General features: G+C 40.1%; 1 non-coding gene across 1 annotated transcript; it reads right to left on the bottom strand.

The window, feature by feature from the left end:
* Nucleotides 1–378: 378 nt before the first annotated feature.
* On the bottom strand, nt 379–451 carry trnar-ccg (transfer RNA arginine (anticodon CCG)). Its single transcript has one exon. It is a non-coding gene; the product is annotated as a tRNA-Arg (tRNA).
* Between the last annotated feature and the right edge of the window lie 23,006 nt (nt 452–23,457).

A 23,457-nucleotide genomic window follows, 5' to 3' on the forward strand; every position in this document is an offset into this window, starting at 1 on the left:
ATATTTACTATCATTATTTCAACCTTAAATGTTAGTTGAACTGAGAAGAAAAACTGTAACTGATTTCAGTCAAGACTGATAAACAATAAAAAATATCCAAACAATAGCAACTTTTTGTGCAGTTAAGACTGTTGAACCAATCGACATGCTTATAGTTTAAACTTAAACTTTATTAGATTTGTCACATACTGGTACTTACATGAATTTGGCCCCTGCATTTAACCCATGAGCTGCTCTAAAGCGCCAGGGGAGCAACTTCGGATTAAGTGTTTCACTCAAGGACACTTCAACATGTAGACAATAGGAACCATGGATCGACCTGCCAAACTTGGGGTTGATGGATGACCAGACACACCATAAGTCCAGGTAAGTCCCATGCGACCCAGGTGGGACTTGAACCCACAATCCCCAGCTCCGGAGGCTGGTGCCTTATCCATTAGGCCACTGGGCCACATATTACTGATTTATTTATTGCCTATTTACAGATCAATCAGATATATATATACGGTATATATACAGGGCAACATTAACATTCATTTGGAGTCGTACAGCCAAATGTAAGTCAGTCATTCACTCCAGCTGAGCTCTGTTTTTAGTCTCCACCATCAGTTCCTGTTGGAAATATCAAAATTTGTTCCCGCTAAATGCTTCATTATGTTTACCAGCTAGATGGTAACTTTGTCTGTCTTTTGTTGAAGGGCAGGCAGCATACAGTTGGTTTTTAGAACTTTTTCCACTGAAAGCAGCTGCGACTGAAAACAATGAGAGCAGGGAGAAAAACGCAAAAACGGGCCAGAATAGCAAAACAATGAGATAAAAGACACCGAAGCGGTCTACGGAGTTCAGTCGGGTGAAAATTCTGTGAGGGTTTGGTCCCTTTCAAGTAGTCATGTGATCCATTGTTAAAGCAGCAGTGGGTAGAAATGGAGCATATATGATTAAAAGAAGTTATTTTTAGGCTTTTTAAAAGAACTGCCCATATGTTCATAATAGTAGTGGCTGTTTCGTTCACAATTAAGTCCCTCTGTTATACGCATTGACAATCTCTATCCTGGCATTGGCTGCAGAATTTGACAACAGTACATGGGGAAACTCATTGCAGCATAGTAACTCGGTTTGTTGGCTTACCCATGCTGGATGCCAGGGGCTAAGTCTAAAAGATCTAATGAGCTAATGATCTCGGTAAAGCAGCCAGCAGTGCTGCCACCCAATTTTGATGGCTCAATGATAAACTGAAGAGAAACAACCAATGCCAACAGAAACAAGGGAGCACTTGACTCATCAGCATAAGTAAACTGACTAAGCAAAGAGTGCAGACTTAAGAATTTGTCTTATGAATCCTTCCAAACCACGGATCAATTGTGCAACGCGCATTCAAAGCAACACAGTAGGTCAACTCCATCAAATCCATGAAAAGCTAATTTAGTAAACATGAATGCAGTCACTGCTCTCATTAATTTAATGGTGTTGCTTTGGTTTATTGGTGTTTATTTTTGGAGTTGAACGGATAAATTGATAGATGCCATTATTTATTCAAATTGCAATTAGCTGTTAGCAAGGCAAGGCAGCACAAACATCGGATGGATGGGCAGATGGAGGCAGTGAAATTCTCATCAGCCTCAAAAGTCACAAAGGAAAAGCATGAAAGAGAGCGGCGCAGAGAGGGACTCTCCTTTCTCCTTGGTTTGCTCTTGAGGCTGCTTCCTCTACCTGCTGTGTTCCTCCAAATTAGCTTCTTACGTACGGTATAACAGAGTGATTCTGCTGGATTTGTATAGCTTAACCATGTATACTCATTCAAGTCAGCAATGTTACAAAATGACACACTTTCCTTACAATGATGAAACAGAGAGAGACATTTCCACTGGTAGTTGTGTGTGTGTGTGTGTGTGTGTCTTGTTATTATTAATTGTGTTTGACAGCCTGTACGTTCCTCATTCTCTCTCCAACTGGAGACATCTGTTTTTCATCTAAACCTCACAGCCATAGGGAACCCCTCTCAAGACACAAGCACATCTGTTCACACACAAACACACACACACATTATGCACAAGAAGGCCAACATTTTGTCACCAATACACAGATGTCCCATTTAAAATATGAAGTGCAACAGTGCAACTTTCTAAATTACAAAATGAAAGGAAATTATGAAGTATAAAGGACTGTAGGAAATTCCCTTCAAGCCAAGTTGAAGTCAAGTAATTTGGAATATGAAATAGTCATTTTGCACTTCTATATAGCCCCTACAAGTGTTTTGAATTCTACAATATTTAAGTATAAAGCCTTATGGTAACACTTCATTTTACAAATATCACCTAATTATCATACAAATTGTATGATAATTAGGTGATATTTAGCAAGTAACCTATTTGAAATTTCTTTGGAATTACTGCCAAATTACCCCAATATTTACCTCAAAATATATAAAAAATTACTTTATTATAAACATTATTTAATAATTATATTCCGTTATTTCCCAATAGCTGGTAATTTATTGAATACATTTCCAGGAAAATAATACAAAGTTAATTGATATGCTTTACTTCCATGTCTGCTGGTAAATATATAATAATTAACAAATAACTTATTTGAAATTTCCTTATTATTACATTAGTTACTCACACAATGGTGAGATTTGTGCCTGATCAGAAGTGTCTTCTATTAGTTTTTGTTTTCCACCTCCGATGAAGAGCAGCGCACAGTCGCTTCTCATGCCTAAGAGCCCTTTTTTAATGATTATATGCTATTTTATCATATCATTATTGCATAATGTTAATAATTAAGTATTTTTCGATATATTTTGAGGTAAATATTGGGGTAATTTGGCAGTGATTCCAAAGAAATAGGTTACTTGCTAATTATCACCTAATTACCATGAAATGTGCGGACCTGTAAAATGAAGTGTTACCAACCTTACTGTTGAAGCCAGAATCAGGTGACTCCTATATTGTTTCAATCCAGTAAGTTCAGCACTGATTTGTAAAAAAGAAGCAAACACGTTTACCTTTAGGGTAAACTCAGAAAAGCCAGAACAAGCAAAGACAAATGCCAAGGGACTAAAACCTGAAATTGCTCCATTAACACTGACTTACAGATCGACTTTGCGGACACAGTGGCTGACAAGATTTGATGTGGAGCTTGAACAAAAATCACCTTGTGTCAAATCTCAAATAAGCATTCCATCGAGAAAAAAACAAACTTCATTCTCACTCTGGGACACATTTTGTTGTGTTTTCCCAAACGTTGATAAGGTTCGATTAAAATCCCACCATGAAAGCCCACAGATAAATCTTTCCCGCTCCAATTTGCTGATGCTGGCGTTCTGGTCTTTTCCAAGATAATTATAAACTAATCATGGGCTCAACCGGGTCAGTACTTGGCCAAATTAAAATTTGGAATAGCTCCATGGCTACAGCATGTTATCTGTGTTAAGAGAGGTGTGCGGAGAATACAAAATGTATCTAGTACACAATGCCCCCCGAAGACCATGGGAGAAATTCCACCAGAGACAGCCAGGTAATATTGGTGTGTACTGACTCACATGTTTATTGAGAGGAAAGCTGCCGGCCTTGGTACCAGGATTTTGTTGGTGGTTCTGGGTGGGTTTGTGTGTTTTATCAGACCCACAGTATCTATGGGACACGATTGGAGTGATAGTATCCAAGCAGAGTGATATCAGTATGGTTTTGTAATGCACAACTTAGAAAACATTGGCTGCACTGAGTTAAATTATGATGCATTCAAGCTCTATTCAGTAAAAAAGTGTAGTTTTGGGCAAAGGTACATTATAGCATTATCATGATGTGTCCAAATGTAATCTTGTAAAATGTAGCTTTTGGTGATAAACACTATAAAAACAGTTGTTTGAAGGAGATGTTTTCACAGCAATATAAAATAGATAATAGAGAGGGAATTGTGACCCATTTAACTTCCTGACACTAGCTCTAAACAGCTAACAATACATAATTAAAACTACTAATGCCAAGATTTTCTTTTAGTTAAAGCCCAGTGTGCTCTGATTGGGCAGCTGGCCCACTGTTGTGATTGGTCAACCGAACAGAACTTTTCGGACTGTGCTTCAGCTCCGCTCTAACCAGCTTCGTTTTTGAGGGCGTGCCAAACTAACCGCTAGACAAACTATGCTACTTGGTGACATCACCATGTTACAGAAAAAAAGGCGGGACGTCAAGCGAGGCATTTCGGGCAGTTCAGGAGCAGTGTTTCTGTGGGGGAAGAGTAACTCCCTTTGGCGTAGACTTTGGGCTTTATATCTTTGAAGACCTTTAACGTGCACAAAAAAACTATATAACACACTAAAGGAAAAGGGCAAAAGCACAAAAGCATAACAGTTTCCCTTTAAATAAGAATACAAGAAATAGACAAATCATAAATTCACAAAAGCCAGTGTGCAAACGGTGCCATTGAACTTTTCAGAAAAAAGGCAGAACCACATCCAACTTAGCGAAGATGGACAAATTTATTCAAAGAATTCAAGGGGAGTGAGTTTCAATTCATGTTAACGTTACATTAACAACGCATCCAAAGTGTTCACTGTTTTGTTTTTGTTTTTTACCGTTGTATCACATTGGTTATCGAGAATCATGGAATTTCACCGGTATTGGTATTGACTACCAAATTTCCTTTGACATTCTTAATGTAGACACAATTTGTAGTTCATACTTTAGTACATTCATTTTCTGCTTCTTTATACTTCTTTTCCACTACGTTTCAGAGGGAAATATTGTACTTTTTACCCAAGTAAATTTTTTTTGATAGCTCTAGTTACTTTGCAGATTCAGATTAATTCAAATAAAATTATATTTAAATTATAAGATAAATTATAATGTATTATTATGGATAAAAATAAGACTTCATTGATCCCAAGGGGGATTTTACATTACCCAGTAGTACAAAATAAGGCCCACCTCTACCAGCATGCAACATTAAATAAAAGTAATGTGATCTGAAATGGGCCTTTCTGCATAATGAGTAGGTTACCTTTACTTTTTTTAAGTATATTTTGATGCTAATACTTTTGTACTTTTACTTAAGTAGCATTTTGAATGCAGGACTTTTACTTGTATTTCTACACTGCAGTATCGCTACTTTTACTTAAGTAAAAGCTCTATACTTCTTCCACCACTGCTAGTTACAGACAATTTGAGTGAAAGGCAGCATAAAGGGATAAAAAGGCTCAATACCTCAGTTGGATTGTAGGCTTAGCCAGTGTTGGTGAACACTCATACCAGGAGTACAACATGTCTGCAATTTGTCACACGCCCATTCTCTCACTTATCTCATGTTCCAGACAAACAGAACAGCAAAACCAATAAGAGATACAAGCAACACCATTTTTCCCTTCCTCAAATGTTCTGCTACAATATCCCATTTGGCTTTAACAAATCTTTACAAACCTAAACAGAAAATAATTGAGTAAATCTCAAGTGCATGTCAGAACATATCAATTTCTGCTGGAACATTAGGAGTCATTTGTGTGAATATCAGTCAGTAATAATAGAAGAAAAGATGTCTATTGCTGTATTCATTGAAAGAGAAAAAAAGGCATTTTGTCTTCATTGCTTTATTTTCACAGTAATGAAGTCCAATAAAACAAAATCACAGTGTTCTTTAGTGCACTCACACACTGTTTTTCTGGATCTGAGCATGCAACGACAGGGAACATAACAACTGTACGTGCTCAAGTGTGTGTGTGTCTGAGTTTGGGACTGTTAAGTCAAGTAGCTGAGTCAGCACTTCAGTTTTTTTGGGCCTCTATTCAGCATTTCCCTCTCTCTTCCCTCCGCTCACCCCCTCTACCCTGCATCTCTTTTATCATCCTCACACAGCTCCGTTCTCCGGCGCTCCCCCGTCCTACACTCTGAACTCTTCCCTCTAATATTCAAATTCAATCTCTTGTTCCAACTCTGCAGCTCTCCTTGTTTTCTTTATTTCTTTAATAATGCTCCCCTTTCCCGTCCTCTCTTCTGCTGGTGCAGACACCAAAGGAACATCGTCTCAGTCGATCCAAGTTTTTCAGTGTGCTCTCAGAGAGAAAAAAAGGGGAAACATTTTGATTTAATGATCATTCGAGCTTGCTGTACACGAGCCCCCGCTGAGCTTTCATCATCAGGATTGATAAAACACAAACTAGACTCCACACAGTCAAATTCAAAACTGAATGGTTATTGAGCTCACAAAGCTGCACACTTTCTAACAGTTTAAAGTAGCGCACATGCCATGGACACTACTTCTTGGCTCTGTGATTGTCTGTTGGCTGGTTGGTCCAACACTTTGGTTCTTACCGAAATATCTCAACAACTATCAGATAGACAATGATTCAATTTGGTCCAGATATTCATGGTTCCCAGACGATAAATCCTGGTGACTTTAGTGATCCCCTGACATTTCTAATAGTGCCATCATGAGGTTGACATTTCATATGTTGAGTGAATGTCTCAACAACCATTGATGGGTTGCTATGGACTTTGGTAGGCATTCATGTCCACATCAGGATGAACTGTAATAACTTTGGTGATCCCTTAAAGAGGACCTACTATGCTTAAGTGCATTTTCCCGTTTCCTTTAGTGTGTTATATAGCTTTTTGTTCATGTTAAAGGTCTGCAAAGTAACAAAGTCCAGAACAAAAGGAGGTTACTCTCCCCCACAGAAACACTGCTCCTGAACCGCCTGAAATGCCTTGCTTGAAGTCCCGCCTTTTCTTCCGTAACGTGGTGATGTCACCAAGTAACACATTTGCACGTTTGGCACGCCCTCAAACAAAGCTAGTTAGAGCGGTGCACCTGAAAATAAGCATAATAGGTCATCTTGAACTTTTCCTCTAACGCCAGCTTTAGGTAAAAACATGTTATTTGTCTAATACTTTGGCTTATCACCAAATACCTGCAAAAACTAATGACATTCCCATCAGCCTCAGTTGTACATTGTATTTAGTGCTAAATGTAAGTATGCTAACACACTAAACTAAGATGAACCTGGTGAACATTATACCTGCTAAACATCAGCATGTTAGCTCACCTTACCTCACCGAGCTGCTTGTGGCTGCAAACTCTAGCATCAAAGTAACTTATATACTGCTCAGACAATTTCATGCACTCTTAAAGCAGTAAAAACAATTGGATAAGTCACTTAAACTGACACTGTCGAGTAGGGATTTAAGGTATTAGGCGAACACATTAACGCAAAAAAACACTATCAACATATTCTGTGGATCTTTGGCTACTAATATGAAATATCCCCAGCCTGTCAGCCTACACTGTTATACAACTGAACTGAAAATTGCCAATAACTGTTGAGGAGACGAAGGCACATTTTCATTGTCCACAATGGAATGAAATGATCCAAACTGATCCTTGGTGTAACTATAAAAAAGGTATTTTCTCTATGGATGAAATTGGCCGTCTTCCCTGTGGTAAACCTGTCATCTGTGTTTTCAAAAAAAAATAAAGCTACTTAGAGATTACTCCAGATTTGACACTAATGTGTATGATATGCGAATACGCACTTCAAACTGTCCACATTTAGCAGTTCAAAGCAACGCCAGAAAGACAGATCTTTCCATTTTTAGTGGAATGAACATGCACGGACACACTGCATACTCACACACACTCTAATTATCCTTGACTTCTGCAAGGGTGAAAGTGATGCATATGGACTGATATTTTCCTCCCATTATAGATCAGCTGGTTAGAGGAATTTACCGTCACCAGAAATACTCATATGCCTGCTGATTTTCAATAAAGCTGAATAACAGTGAGAGTTTGAGAGGAGATAATGTGGTAATAAGTAGATTTGATTCCAAGAAGTCGGAAAATGTCAACGCAAACGTTGTTTAAAAGAGACACTCTTACAATAAAGTGCTTTGAATTAAAGCTCTCCCACCAAATTGCATGCGCTTTATTACAAATCTTAAAGCTCCATATAGTTGACAAGCTCACATTTTAAGTTTAAAACAGGACCCTGTGCTGTCCCTATTTGGGAGTTTCTTTGGTCTTTGAAGTTGGTTATCTTCTCAGCAGCGTTTTGCAGCTGTGGTAGCGACTGTGCTTAAAATTAATCCATATATTAATAATGTCAGAGTTCTGTCTCTTTTTTTCTGGGATGCAACATTAGAGGAGAGGAAAAGTTTTAATCCATGCATAAATGATTAGAGAGTTTTGTTACCGAAGGATTATCATTTCTATCCCCTCTGCACAAGTACCTTTGATCCTGTCACACACAGCCGCGCACACACACACACACACTTACATTTTTGACCAGCACTTGTGTTGACACCCAAGCAGAGTCCCGCAGATCAATGCACGTGCACACTCTGCAACTCAAAAGTGTGAACGTGCGTGTGTGTTGCTGTATATGCGACACGATCAAAGGTGCTTGTGCAGGAGGGATAGAAAGGGATCATCCTTTTGTAACAAAACTCTGTTATCATTTATGCATGGATTGATACTTTGCCTCAGCTGAAACAGAGCACACCGGGGACAGAGAGGCAGAGAGAGAGAGGAAGGTAGCAGAGACAGATGCATAACAGCGACAGATAAGGACTGGAAAGTCTTCCAGGTTAGCAAATATTAATATTTATCAAATATATAAATATGCAAATGTATCATAGCATCTCAGACTTTGCATGAGCAGGACTGGGCTGCATGGAACGCAATTGTTTTTCAAAGAAACTTTGATTTAACTTTTGTTAATTGAGAGAAAAAGCAATTGCCTTATTGTTAATTAACTGGAATAACTCTTATAGCACATGACCATAAAGTTGGAAAAAGCAAGGAAGAAGTCAACATTTGTGAGTGAAAAAATAATAACATTTATGCATGTTGCTGGTTGTTATAGGTGTTATATAGCAGAACCTCATGCTTCTCTTTTTCCTATTTAGAAACAAATTCATCACTTAAAGCTTGTAGCCACAATTACACATTTTATTTCTCCCCGAGGAAAAGTTTGAATTACTTCATCGGCATCGACAGCCAACAACACAACTCCGGAGATTTTGACAAATGACCCCCGTGCTGGACAGTTCAAAGATAACATTTCCCTTGCTCCGTCTATAAATCTATGTGTTAAAATGAATGAATTTTGCATTCTGCTACTGCGACATCTCCTTTACCATAAATCTCCTAGCAACAGCAGATTGCCATTTCTTCGAAACCAAGAATAACTTCTTGATAATTACCTTACACAGTGAACAGGTCCTGTGTGCAGATTGTCAAGTGCTCGGCAAGGAGCGCGAAAAGATAATTATGGGTCAAATTATGCCTTTTAATAATGCTCCAAATGAGCTCCACCACGGGTTTCTACCGGTGGTCTGAATGAGCTCCATTGCTGTCGCCGCTGTTCTGCCGTGATTATGTGATTAGTTTCATCAGCAGTTTTAATTGTCTGCTGGACAATGAAAAGCTCAGATGAATGACTACATGATTGAAATGAAAAGAATACTCTGTTTTCTTAAGAATAATTTCTACCCTGATGTGATTTTTAGATCAAATATTTTGCACACCAGTATGTATTATTCACTTAATTAGCGCTGTATTGATTGGATGAAAAAAGTTATTTCATACTGGAAAACTACTTTGTTTGGTCAAAATGTATTTTCATTCATTGTAGCAACAGAGAATGATGCATGTAGCTGTATAGGAAATGTGATTTAACCTTTACGGTATTAATGGAGAGAACTATGGATTCTAAAATATGTAGTAGGGCTGGGCGATATGGAGAAATCAAATATGATATTTTTGGCAAAATACCTTGATCACGATATTGCGGCGATATTGTAACATTGACCACGAAAATATTTACACGATGAGATTTTTTATAAAGAATCATCAGTAATGTGGATATAAAGACTCAGTGGATAAAGGCAAATAATAGCTGGAACAGTCTGGTTCAGAAAATGACATCACTTTACTGCATACTTGCCAACCATGAGACCTAAAAAATAGGGAGGATTTCAAAACAAAAGCGGAAGGTCTTTGAGTTTCATAGACTTTTTTTCCTGCATTCTGGTGACTTTTAAAGAATGAAAATAACAACAATTATAAGTATACTGCAACAGAATTTTTTGTTAAATAGGCGTACTTTTAATTTTGCTTTCAATTCTCAGAAAAGAAAACTGAATAATTTCCCCCTCTGGCGTGACCTTGAGTGAATCTCTGGTATAAACTAGGCTACTATTCATCAGTTTTCATTCATTAATTTTTTTGCACCTTGAGTATTTCTTTCTCTTAGTACTCTCCATTCCCTCTCCTTGTCTCACTCACTGAAAGGGCTCTCAAACCCGTTATTTCCAATGGCTAGAGCTACGCCACATCGACTTCGTTGTGATGCTGTGATGCTGTGATGTGCGGCGTGCGCAGCTCAAACCACGCCATAGTGTAGCGAGCAGCTTTCTTCCGCCGGGAAAAGACATTTGGTGTAGCTCTATTGCCGGGTGGAAACAGTAATGCTCATGCACGCTGTACAATTCCAGAAACAGGTTGAGATAACAAAAAGGAGAAAAAGGTGTGAAAAATTGCCATAAATCGGGAGAATTGTGTCCCCGGGAGGAAACTGGGAGAGGGCGATGAAAAACTCCTGGGAAAATTGGAAGGTTTGGCAAGTATGCTTTTATTAAAACCAGGAAAATAAAACACTTACGCCATATTACGATCAAAATCTAAGACGATATCTAGTCTCATATCACGATATCAATATAATATCGATATATTGCCCAGCCCTAATACGGAGATGTCAATATCTTCTTGAGTCAAAGGCTAATCTAATGTCCAAATATTCTTACTTGTTTGTCTCTGTACTCGCCTGGTTTGTGTATTGTTCAGTGAATGTTTAATGCAGCAGCTTGTTCACTGCCGGAATGCCTCTACTTTCGTTGAAATGAAACAACTTATTCTGCAGTCAATATCTAATTTTCCTGTTTTGCCAGGTAGAACAAACTAGAGAGAATACCACAGCTTTCCTCACAATCTACCTGGTACAGGAAACGGCATTTCTTCCTTTCCCCAGTCTCTCTTTTCTCTGCCGTTTCCTCTACTCTCATACACACTTACAAACAAACAGACTTTTATTCCAGTCTGTGACTGACAGACCTTCTCTCCCTGCCCATATTGCATGCAGCTGCGAGCTAACAATAAATCCATTTGGTTTCTAATTGATTAGTTGTCCTACACTGGCTAATCTTATCCTGCACTTAGACTTTAGACGGTCACATTGGCCTGGGGTTTAATAGCATGCAAATAAAAACCCGAGAGGCAGAGACACAGACATGCACGAACACATCATTTCTAAATCAAGGTGTAACGGCGCGTCTCCCTTGGGCTCTTGGTATTTACTTTACCAAAACAAAACCTGGAAATGACAAAACAAAAACAGATAAAGTAGCCATTTTCTCCAGACCTACTGCTTCTCTCTCTGTGTGTGTGTGCCTGTTGCCGTGCCGTCTGTGTACGTTGGTGCATACATGCACATTCACATTAGCGTGTGTATACTTGTGTGTGAGATGTGTGGGGAAGAAGAAGCATCCATTTATAAATTATAGGGAGTGAAAGAAAATATGTATTGAGGTGGAATGGATCGGTGAGGCGAGACATTAGTATTTTTGCCCTACTTTCCCTCCAGCTTGTTAAAAGCAATTGTCTGGACAATCTGTCACCTGGCCTGTAACGGCTCCCCTAGTGAGGCTTGAGATATGCACACACACACACACACACACACACACACACACACACACACACACCACTGACCACCAAGCCTCCACCAAACAGGAGACTTGGTGGCATGCTAGTTAGCCTGACATATTGTTGTTGCTTATTACAGAAGAGGTAGCTGAGGATGATTATTGGATTGAGCAGGATGCTGCTAGTGATAGGAAAAGTAAAAAAAAAAAACAGATGTTAAAATGTGAAAATTAACATTCGATTGTGAAAAAGAAATGAATGCACCGCATGACGGGAGTCACACAACGTCAATGAAGTGTAACGTTAGGTCAGCCTGAACGTGGAATAATTCAACAACAACAGTAATGATGGCAGAGAACCCGGCCGCAGAGAAAGTGACACCGTGTCCTGACAGCAAGCATTGTGTTACGTCATGTAAACAAACCACTCACCCGTCAGCTGTGTGCTCAAAACCAGACTGGAGACCTAACCACACAAGATGGGTGAGTAGTACTTGCTATCTTCTGAAGTTTGTACCTTTAAAACAGGAAACACACGTTTTATATATTATTATATTGTTTGTTTTGTTACTGCACTTTTTTGCTAGGCGCCAAAACGGAGCGTTTCAGACAGAGGGTGAATACAGGTATATTTAGACAGACAGTATGAGAACAATAAAGTGTTTTTTGAACATTAAAGCATGTAAACATGTTCTAGTAGAAAGCCAAAATATGAAAGTATGAACCTGAAATGAGCTTGATAAGTCCCCTTTAATGGTGTTAAAGGCTCACTAGGTCCAAGAATGGTGTGAAAGGTTTTCTGATAGTAGTGGAGTAGTGGAGCAAAATGAGTAGGGAGGGATGATGACTGGACTGCTCACTTAACTTTTGGTTCATTTTACTGTGTATTGGTATTGACTGTTCACCAAACAAATGATAAGCAAACTGAGCTAATCCTAAACATTTTGCAAGGACAGAAGGACACATTAAAACGAGGAACAAATATATCATATCTGTGTATGTGTGTTTCTGTGTGTAAATTTATGTGCATACATTTGTTTAGGTTGTTCCCATACTGTATGCAGCAGGTGTTCACGGTGTCTTTTGTCGTCATAATCCAAACACCATAAAGTAAATTCAAACAAGCATTGATGTTCTTTTTTTCTGCCAGACGGAATAAAATATATTTATTTTAGACTGCGAGCTCCCAAAAACTTTCTCTGTCTTTTCTTTTAGCTTTTTAAAGAAGAAATCCCACAGACAACAGATCCACAGCAGACATAAAGCCTCTTACCGAGTCCCCTTTAGCCGTCGACTGCGCTCGCTGACAGGAGCAGATTTAACACCGCACTTGATTTTCTCAGCCCTCCAAGAAAGGTAAGAAATGACTGTCTAGCATTTGTCTGCCACCCTTTTGTCTCGCCGCAGATCAAAAGTGAACTAGACAGATACGGTGTAGTTAAAAGACACATAAAGGGCTCAGCGCTGGTAGCTACTGCTGTTCTTGAGAACTACGTGGAGAGAGAACATGGGCCCGGGCTTTACGAGGCTCCGTCCTGCCACTTCAACTGTTTCTCAACTGGTGATGTGATGATAAACAGCTTCCTTTAACGCCCTGGAGGAGGTCATTTTGTGATTTTCCAGTCTCTGGTGAATAAAAGTCTGTACTCTCAACAGCTTTGATCTGATTATTTTAACACCACGATGATTACATTTTAGATCTTAACCATTTCTATTTCATATATAGAAGTATTAAACATATTTTTTCTTTGCTTGACCCAAGAATGTATATTATGCACAGTCTGCGATGTTAGATATGTATAACAACCCCTCACCCCTACGCCCCAAACAGCAAGCAAGGTCAAGCTAATGGGTGCTCTGATAGGCCTGAGGTGATGAGGGTGGCGGTCGCTGATTATTGAGCTTCTTTGATGAAAACAGCCTGTGGAAAGCCGAGCTGAGTGAATCAAGGACGGGTGGGGTAAAAAATGAAGATGGAAAAAGCAGGGAACGACTGTCAATGATATTAAAGGCCTCTTCTGGTCCACTGATGAAAGACTAATCATGATAAATGCTTCTTAAGTCTTGCTCATTTTGTACCGGTAGACACACACACACACACACACACACACACAGTCACACAGACATACAAAACCATTTTACCAACCAATACTTCAACTATTTTAGAATAAAACCAAGTCAGGCTTAAAAAAAAAAAATGTGCAAAACAGAGAGGTTTTGAAAGCTAGCACCACTGGGTGTTTTTTATCCCACCCTTATAGATATACATTGGTGGTAATACTGCAAATCACTGATATGTAATGAAATACATGCATCAAAACGGATGTTACAGTGAACACAGGGACATAGATCTCTAGGTTAGATCCTGCAGGATGTTGTTTACGCAGCTGTTTTTCTTCCTTTAACTGCATATCATGTGGGAACAGAATTGAATATGAAAGCAAATGCAAATTTGTTTTTGGCATATGTTGACATTTGCTGAGATGTTACCATCTCTATTTTTATTTTAAGAAGACTGAATGTAGAAGTGTGAAGCGCTGTCAGTGTGCACAAGGGCAGGTGTTTTTTTTTTGTTTTTTTATCCATGTGCATCCTACAGTAGGACTTGCAAGCATATGTATGTCTGTTGCATTGCCCACAGATGAATGGAGTGAATTGACCTCACATCACTGACCAACGCAGTCTCACGGCAGTTTGTGAAATAGTCACAAAATTGAATCTATTTGACTTATGTACGTAGACATAAATTTCCCTTTTTAATCGTGACGCTCAGCACGACTTTCAACAACCACGTAACACAACGTGTTAATTTCCGCTCCAGTCTTTTCAAAATAAAACCACTCAGGTTTAGGAATAGATGGACTTGGTTAGGCTTAGGAAACAAACTACTTAGTTAGGCTTAGGAAAAGATCGACTTGGTTAGGTTTAGTCAACAAAACAACTTAGTTAGGTTTAGGAAAAGATCGGGGTTTGGGTTCAAATAACTCTCGAAGTGCAAATAAATCAACTTTGACTTTGACTGTTTCACACAGGACACGAACACTGGTCTCCTGGGCGACAGTCCTGTGTTTTTTTTACCCACACAACCACCCCGATCTCCTCCCTACGCAGCATTCACCGCTCTTTATACTTTCCGGTTCACAATTATGTGGATTACAATTGATTTTGTGCTGAACATCATGAAAAAAAAAGTGAAATTCATATCTATGTACTCGAACCAATACATTCAATGTCATGCCTATTTCACGAACTGCTGTGCGACCTGGGCTGCACTAACAGCATCATTGTTCTGCACTGCATCACAGCATAAACAAAATATAGCTTATGGTTTGAGTCATGGATACAAATTACTGATGCAAAAATAAAGTCATTCTCTTTTTCTCTTTAATGCACAAACACACACAGATGCTACTGTATATGCACACTGACACACACACACTCTCCCCTCACGCACCAGTGCCTTTTTATTTCTCGCATTGAGCTCGGTAAGTGAGTTGGACTCTCTCCCCATCTCTCCTTGTCTCTGCTGTAGTTAATGACTTCTGCCTAATGTCTCCATAAGCTCTATTGAGAGCAATGAATGGCAGGTAAGACTGCAGGCCACAGTCTTACCTGCCATTCATTGCTCTCAATAGAGCTTACTGGAGACATTAGGCAGACAGTCATTAATCACACGCAGAGGAGCCACCAATGTGTGATGGGGAGAAGTCCAGCTCATGTATGAGCGAGTGCGATAATTAAAATTCAGCTCTGCACTTTGTGTGTGTGTATGTGTACAGTATTTGTGTATATGATTGAGCTACTCTAGATTCAGTGCCAATATAAAAAAGAAAGAATAACAATTGCCAGGAGGTAAGAATTAAAATCCGACACATTCTGCATCCTGAGTGTGACTCGGGAGTAGAGAACATTAATATGTGCTGTCAAATGAATTGATTTCTGAATTTTAACACATTACGCTGCTATTAAGCTCCTAGGGTTTACCGATTTTCCAGTTGAACATGAAAAGTACATAAAGAATAAAGGCTGAATGGAAAAAGCCTCATTTGTGTCATGCATTTTATTGTTTTTTTTTCTTTCTTTTTCATATTTTTCTCTCAATTATTTATGACTTTTTGTGGCCTATGGGATATTGTGATAAATGGCCCAATTCTGAGCAAATAACGAAGTCAAACAATTTCAAACTCAAGGGTGTCAATTTGACTGATGGCACAGCAGAAAAGGTATTATCAGTTCAGGGCTGTTGTCCTGGTTTTGCTGTTGTTAAGCTGTTATGGTACGTGTCCACAGGGGCGTTTTTTTATCGCGAGGAGACACGCCGCTTCCCAGCATCGGACGCTTGATGGGCTGTCACTAGACACAAAGCTCTCCCCACCTGATTGGACGAACACTTTCCCTATTATTTCATGAAAATAGTTCACCGAAATGTGTTTCTGAAAGCAATTGAGGCGAGAAATAAGCCATGCAGTTGCTGAATCTGTCTTTATTGTCCTATTTTGGATCAACAAGGGTTAGTTTAAAAGATTCTAGAGAGTTTCGAGAGGCAGCGAGTCGCATCGGACGCCCGTGATTTGCATAAAGTAGACTAGACCTCAACTTTATGCAAATGAGGAGTGGGCATCGTGACGCTCCGTCTCTCGAATCACGCCGCCACGCTACCAGAATGCATTGCACGGCTGCTTACATAGACGATGAATGGGGAGTGTGGAAAGGACGTATCCTGTGGACACGTACCATTAGAGCTCTAACACACCAAGCTGACCGTTGGCGCTGCAACCCGTTCTCATCCCAACTTGTCACATACCGCCGCTTTGTCAGACCCTTTGAAGAATGCTGATGTTCGTGACAAAGTCTCGTTACTTTGACGCCCTGGGAATGAGAGCGGGCCTGGCCACCGTTGTCATTTGCCAACCATTACCTAAGTTTTTGCAGTGTGTCTGGCAATGTTGGCACTAGTTGAATATTATTTTGCCCTAATACGCCAATTGAGCATGTTGAAAAAGCGAGGAAGGCACTCGATGAGAGAGCTCTCTGACTGGTTGTTCAGTCAAGTTATTAATCACTGACTTCACACATCCAGCCTAGATTCTCCTCATGTTATACTCTCGATTCATATTCCATGGCATTTAACAAAACTGTTACAAAACTGGGTCTAGTTTTTTTCTTTCTGCAGTCTTTGGATTGCAAAAAAACAGACTAGTTCCTATTTTTTTTGTCATAGAGACACAGAATTAAAGGAAAGGTTTTACATTTTGGGAAATGTTAATATTCACTTTCTTGCCGAGAATTAGATGAGAAGATTTATACCATATGAAGCTTCTGCCAGCAGCCAGATAACTTAGCTCAGCACAAGGACTGGCAACGGGGAAACACCTAGCCTAGTTCTGTTCAAAGGTAACAAATTCCAACTACCAGCACCTCTAACAGACTAGTAACAGACTACATGACGTACAAATGACGCGCCACAACCAAGAACGGCGATCTTATCGCACGCAAAATGAATTGCGAATTACAGTGTCATTCATGCGCCATTTAGTGTGACCGGGCTGCCTGCACGGTGGCTTCTTATTTAGCATATAGACATGACAGTGGCATAAGTCTTCTAACTCTCAGCAAAGAAGTGAATAAGCACATTTTCCTTCAAGTGCAGCAGTCAGCTGGCTATCAACTGTAGTCTTTCTGATGTGCTGAACTTTTAACAGAATGCAAGGCTTTGCTGTTTTTAAAGGTCTAAAGGGGTGTGAGGGCGCTTAAACAAGTGAAGCCAGGGAAGTACAAAACAAGCTGTAATGTATGCAGGAGATGGGCTTTGGCAGAATTTGTTGTGCATCTCTCTACAGTAAGTACTGATGTTTGCCTGTCTGCATGTGACAAAGAAAGCGAGATTTGAATCAAATCACATTTAACCTCTCCATTCATCCATCCATCCACCCCCCACTGATCCAGAGGAACAGAAAGAGAGCACAAAAGCAAGCGAGCGTGGGTTATTCCCACATGATTTACCACTGGTATTAAAACAGGAATATATTATATCTCAAATTCAATTTGAGAGGAGGGCGGTGTCAGCATTTTGCCTGTCATATCCAGCGATGGGAAGAGACTGGGATGGATGGTAATGCCTTCTCTTATTTAACTCTGTCTGACTCTCCTGTGTAACCACACACTCTCACACACAGAAGCGAATACATACTTTTTGACTTCACGCTGACAAGGGAGTTCTTAACCTAATCCTGGTTAACATTTGGGAAATAAGCCGTCCTGCAGCCTTTACTGCCGAGTGAAACAATTGCATGAAGCGAAGAAGAGGAACGTTTTCTCATCTGACAGTCAAACACTTTAAATTTCAGATTTTCAAACAACATTGCCGTCATGAAGTCTTGGTGCTTGCATAAGCAGAGATTTGACTGACATAATATCATGTACATAATTTACAGTATACATACTACATCATAGGGACTACATATACCATGCATAAAATAAAGACCCATATACTGTATATGCATATGTAGCACTCATAAAAAAATAAAGATGCTCGGGCTGATAAGAGAGCTTCCGTCTCACATATCATGTGATTCTTCAGTGTGCATGTGAATAAGCCACCTGCCAGTCTGTCTGCCACTTATACATTCAAAAACGTCATGCAGAAAGAGAGGTGATGGAGCATGGTGTGTGTCTGTGTTGTGTTGTGTGGTGGGGGAGGGAGGAACGTGAGGTCATAGGCCCTGTTCAGAACTAGTATTGACATGCGTCCTGAGTGATCGGATAACAAGTGGACAGCTTTAAGTACAAGTGTGAACGCATTGAGGATGCATTGAGATCCGATCACTCAGACCACATTCAGAGGTGGTCCGGGCCATATATGGCCACATTCTTTTAGTAGTGTATACGCGGATGTGTCCTGGGCCACATTGAAGGACTGTCTACTCAACTGACGTCCCGCTGGGATCTGCAGGATCTCTGCGCTTCTCATGTGAATAGACAGGCATACGCAGACGCTTGTCTGCCTCACAGCATGGAAACGGCCTCTGTGCTCTACTGTATCCTGTCGGTACAACTGTATTTTATAAAAATAAAAAAATCTTATCTATAGGCTAGACTAGGAACGCAAAGCGCATTATTATCATACTGTCGGAGATGTGTCGGTATTTTTGTTCCAGTGCTTTGCGCGGAGCTGACACCCGCCCACCCGTTTGCTCTCATTCCAGGCTCTCTGAAGCTCGGTACCCCACTGTTGCCTGGTAAAGGCAGCGGTGTTGGTGGCATGGAGGTCCCCGGGGCCCGCCGGTACGATAACCTTTTATTTTGATGTTAATAAAATGTACCCAAATTCACGAATATGTACGATATTACTGCTGACATTCATGTAATATTAAGTCACAACCTCTGCTGTATTAGCCGTGTGTTTACTACGTATTTATTTGCATATAGAGCGGGGAAGTGAGATCTCTGAATGTGGTCTGAGTGATCGGATCTCAGTGCATCCTCAATGCATCTTGAGTGCATTCACACCTTCACTTAAAGCTTTCCACTTGTGATGCGATCCCTCAGGATGCATGTTAATACCAGGTCTGAACAGGGCCATACTGTATTTATTGCCAGCCCCTTCACCGACAGCAACTCAGTAAAACAAGTTCAACAAGGGCAGCACTGAGAGAGTTTAGAAATACAAAATTATGTCTGGCAGCGGAAAGACGTCAAAGGGCAACAAAACTGACAATACTGTGGTTCAGGGAGAGGGTAAAAACACACTGTTAAACAGTGCTAAAGGTTTATTTTAGTTCAGTTTTAGCTGTAAGTGTGAAAGGAAAAAAGAAAGTAAACGGAAGGCTAGACAAAGTCTGGGGTGAGGTGTAGCCTGAAGTTTTCATTATACAATAGATAAGGAGTGATTCTGCTGTCTTGCAGCTGACAGGAGGATCATTTCACCACTGAGGACCCAGGAGGCGAATAGCCCAGACAGAGCGCACTGATAGCCGGGTCGCCACAGGGAAGAGAATGCTGAGCACCTATTAACTACTGAGTGCAAAGCTGGAATATAAGGTTGAACCATCGCCTGGAGGCAGGGGATACGGTTCCTGTCGGATCCTTTATATTGTCATCAGCGCTGAGGTGGCTTGGAAGAATTTAGAAAGGTGGGCCGCGGTGTAATGGGTGAATTGCACGGCGCAGACGGAAGTGCACGGGGAGCTGAGCCGACAGGGGGTCTAAGTCAAGAAATGACTGGGGCTTGGACAAGGACTTGAGCGGAATCCCTGGTGAGAAAAGGCTGGATTTGACAGATGTTATAAATCTTGTGAATCGCCTCGGAGCAAAGTGGGGTTTAAAAGGTCGCTGGTGGTCACGCTGGGATCCTCAGCAGTGAGGGACTGGGGTCAGGGGAGAGTTATTACTGAGGTTGCGGAGGTCTCGAAGAGGCCCGGATTTGCAGCTGAAAAAAGAGAGTAATTTAAAAAGGAAGTGCTTGAGCTGTAGAGCCACATGTGATTTTGAATTAAAAGACATATTGGCTAATAAAATACGAGTGTCCCACATGAGACCAAAAGCAAAAAGAGCAGTTGAAAAACTGACTTGACATTCAGTGAAAGTCCTCGTCTTAAAGAGTGTTAAAAGGAAAGAAATTAAAATCTGTAGACTGGCTGACTGACATTATATCAAAGGGTGAAAGCAGTGTATGAAAAGCCTGTCTTTATACATAGACCAGTGGGGATTCACCATGAATACATGTCCACTGTAGTGCAGTACCTTAGAAGGTGATGGAGTCCTTGAGTCTGAAAGAGAGAATTGAAGTCTGGATTTAGAGTGCAGCAATGTTTGTAATTGTTTTCCACTGATGAGCGTCTGCTCGCTGTACAAAGCCGATGACGCATCTGTCTGTGCCAGATTTCTGCCTGAACAGAAAAGTTTAAAGAGACTGAACTTTTTTTAACAAACATGTTTTAGTTTTCATCATCCCTTTAGTCTACAGGATCAAGGCAAAGCTTGTGTGTGTGTGTGTGTGTGTGTGTTTTCCAAAACAAACCAAGAGGATAGAAACACTGAAACTTCCCGGTTCAGTGATGGATCAGTGTAGCCGCAACAGCAAGAGCTGTGTGGTCAGCACTGTTGTCTTAAACTAATAGCCCCTATTTCTTTCACTGGGAGGTTTATGGGTGCTGTAATTTCTTCCCACAGTCCAAAACACCCTCAAAGAAAAGAAATATATGAATATGTGTGCATGGATTTAAGCTAATGTGGCAGAGTCGGAAAGAGGGCTTCACCCGCCAAATTATTAACTATGCCACCTTCAAACTTTCACCTAAAATACACTCATTATGTACAGTTCAGGCTCAATTTCTCACTTAATTTCTCGTCCTCTCGCTCGTCCTGAGTTCCCATCAGCAGAGGCAAGACGTGAGCTGTTAACAAATCAGAGGACAATTTATTTTGAGTCAGTAAAAATGTTTAAAATTACTTTTTACTAATATTAAAATACCCAATGTTTATAATATTACTTATGCATGAAAAACACAAGTACTGCAATAAATAAAACAGATAAGCACAAGGGCACCGGGGAATGCATGCAAAAAACAAAACAAAACAAGTCTAGGTTATATGTCTGGACCGCGTTTAATTGTGGCCAAATTGTTACTGGGATAGTCATAATGTAAATTCCTGTATATTAAATATTCATCTGCAGTTTTCTGTAGTGGTCCCAGTAATATTTGCTCTAAAAGTTTATTGAAGCTTTGAGCTTTGCAGGTAGAGTACGGGTTGCGAAGCAACAACAACCGTGTATGTATTGAGACTTTGTACATTTTTTATTGCTGTGGTGGCAAAGTTGTTATCTCCGGAAACATTTTCACTCCTATTCAGTTTGAAAGAGCAACGACCAATGGGGAAAATCCAACTTGAGCGACCAATGGTGTAACTTCATCACTCATTACCAGCATGCTCAGCTCAATTCCATTGGCGAAAGCGGCGTACACTTCTACCTCCACCACATGGCTGATACAAACACAACAGGGTATTTGGGTATATTGCGATTACTGTCTTAGCCCTAAATAGCGGAGTACAATACATGATGCTATTATAGCTGAATTAGTAAACACCATACAGCAGAGCAGTCAGCAGGTGATTGCTGGTATAATTTTTTTCTCGGTGGCATTGTCAACGAATAATGACACAAATAAAACCTTGATTGCTCTGACAGATCCATGCTTCGTTTAAAGTGACAACTCCTCCTGCCGGCAAATGTTTTCCGCTCCATCTAAGAGGCATTCTCCTCCCTCGCCGCTTGTCATCACTTCTCGCCGGATTGTGCCCCGGCTGTGTGAAAAGGAGCGCATGCCACTAACTTCATCACTCACTCACTCACTCACTCAGTGACAACCTTTAGCTGCTATATCCAGCCAAAAATGAGAAGTCACACAGCATGTCCCTGTGCCAATACAGCTGTGCCCATTCATGACAAGGATACAATTAGCCAACAGTTTGTGGCAAACAATGCCTTTAAGTTAATAGTCATTTTAAAAAAAAAAGAATCAAAATATTCAACCAGGACAAATATGTGGTAATTATATATATATTAATATTGTCAGGACTAAAAGCAGTGTAAAAGAGCAAACACTTAAAGCTAAAATGTAATAGTGTCAAACTGAATTAAAATGCTAAAAAGGAGAAATGCAGCAGAGCTAAAACCAAAGACTTAGGTAAACAAAGTAGAATAAAGCTAGAAGCAAAGCAGTAATAGTTGAGCGAGTAAATTAACATGCAAAGCATTAGTGGCTATCTCTATCATAAAGGGAATTAAGTGATGTTAAGTGCTGTGCCGAGGCTTCGGAGCGTGTGTTGCGTAATCAAGGAAGTTTTCTGTGAAGCGCATATCGAGGCTTGTATCGTCTTAGACCAATGACGTCATTGAAGACGCCCGAAGCCAAAATACAGTTGAGAACTTATTATTCCTGGATAAAAACAAAAAATGTCTCCCATCTATCATTTTCCTATAGTTACACAAGCACATTCACTGCCCTCTGCCCAGTTAAACCACTGCCACATATCTGTATTATATCTGCCTGTTTTACACTCTTTGAACAATCGGTGGTTTCATGTGCACATGAAGCCCAGATGAAGCCTTGTGAAATGAACCCTTTTGCAAACCAACTTGCTGGAGAGCTTCAGTGCTTCATGAAGCTTTGAATCGCTAGAAATAAGAGCTTGTTGCATCTGTCACAAGTATCCAAATAAGTATCCAGTTCTCTTTATACATCCATGCAGGTAGGCCATCAGGTAAACCTATTCATTTCCTGTCTAGGTAATTGAATTGGCTGCATTGCTCTCGTGAGGCACTGACGTACATGCAGGTCAAACTAACGTCATGTTTTAGATATGTTTTCCTAGTAAGTCCTAGTAAGCATTTAATCATCAATAAAAATGTATTCCACTATTCTAAAACATTAAAGCTAATATTTAACTTTAATGACCAGTAGCTTAATATAAATCCACTGACAAACAAGCTTGATCTAAAGTTTCCTTCTGGCAAATTTCTTCAAAGCTCCACTTCCGCCACGCCAACTCCTGATTTTAGATTTCAGGCGTGCCGATTGCCATTCACTGAGGCAGTCATAACTCTGCCTAAGAGCACTCATTGAGGGCTGAAGCAAGGAAATGGGCTCATATATATGCAAAAAGTTAAAGGTGTGAATAACATGTAAATGACCAGAATGCATCCGATTTTGCCCTTGTAAACACAGCATACAAAGGTGATTGCTAATAGAGAGAGTGTGTGGTC

This window comes from Sebastes fasciatus, chromosome 21, assembly GCF_043250625.1.
Source record: "Sebastes fasciatus isolate fSebFas1 chromosome 21, fSebFas1.pri, whole genome shotgun sequence".
Taxonomy (NCBI): domain Eukaryota; kingdom Metazoa; phylum Chordata; class Actinopteri; order Perciformes; family Sebastidae; genus Sebastes; species Sebastes fasciatus.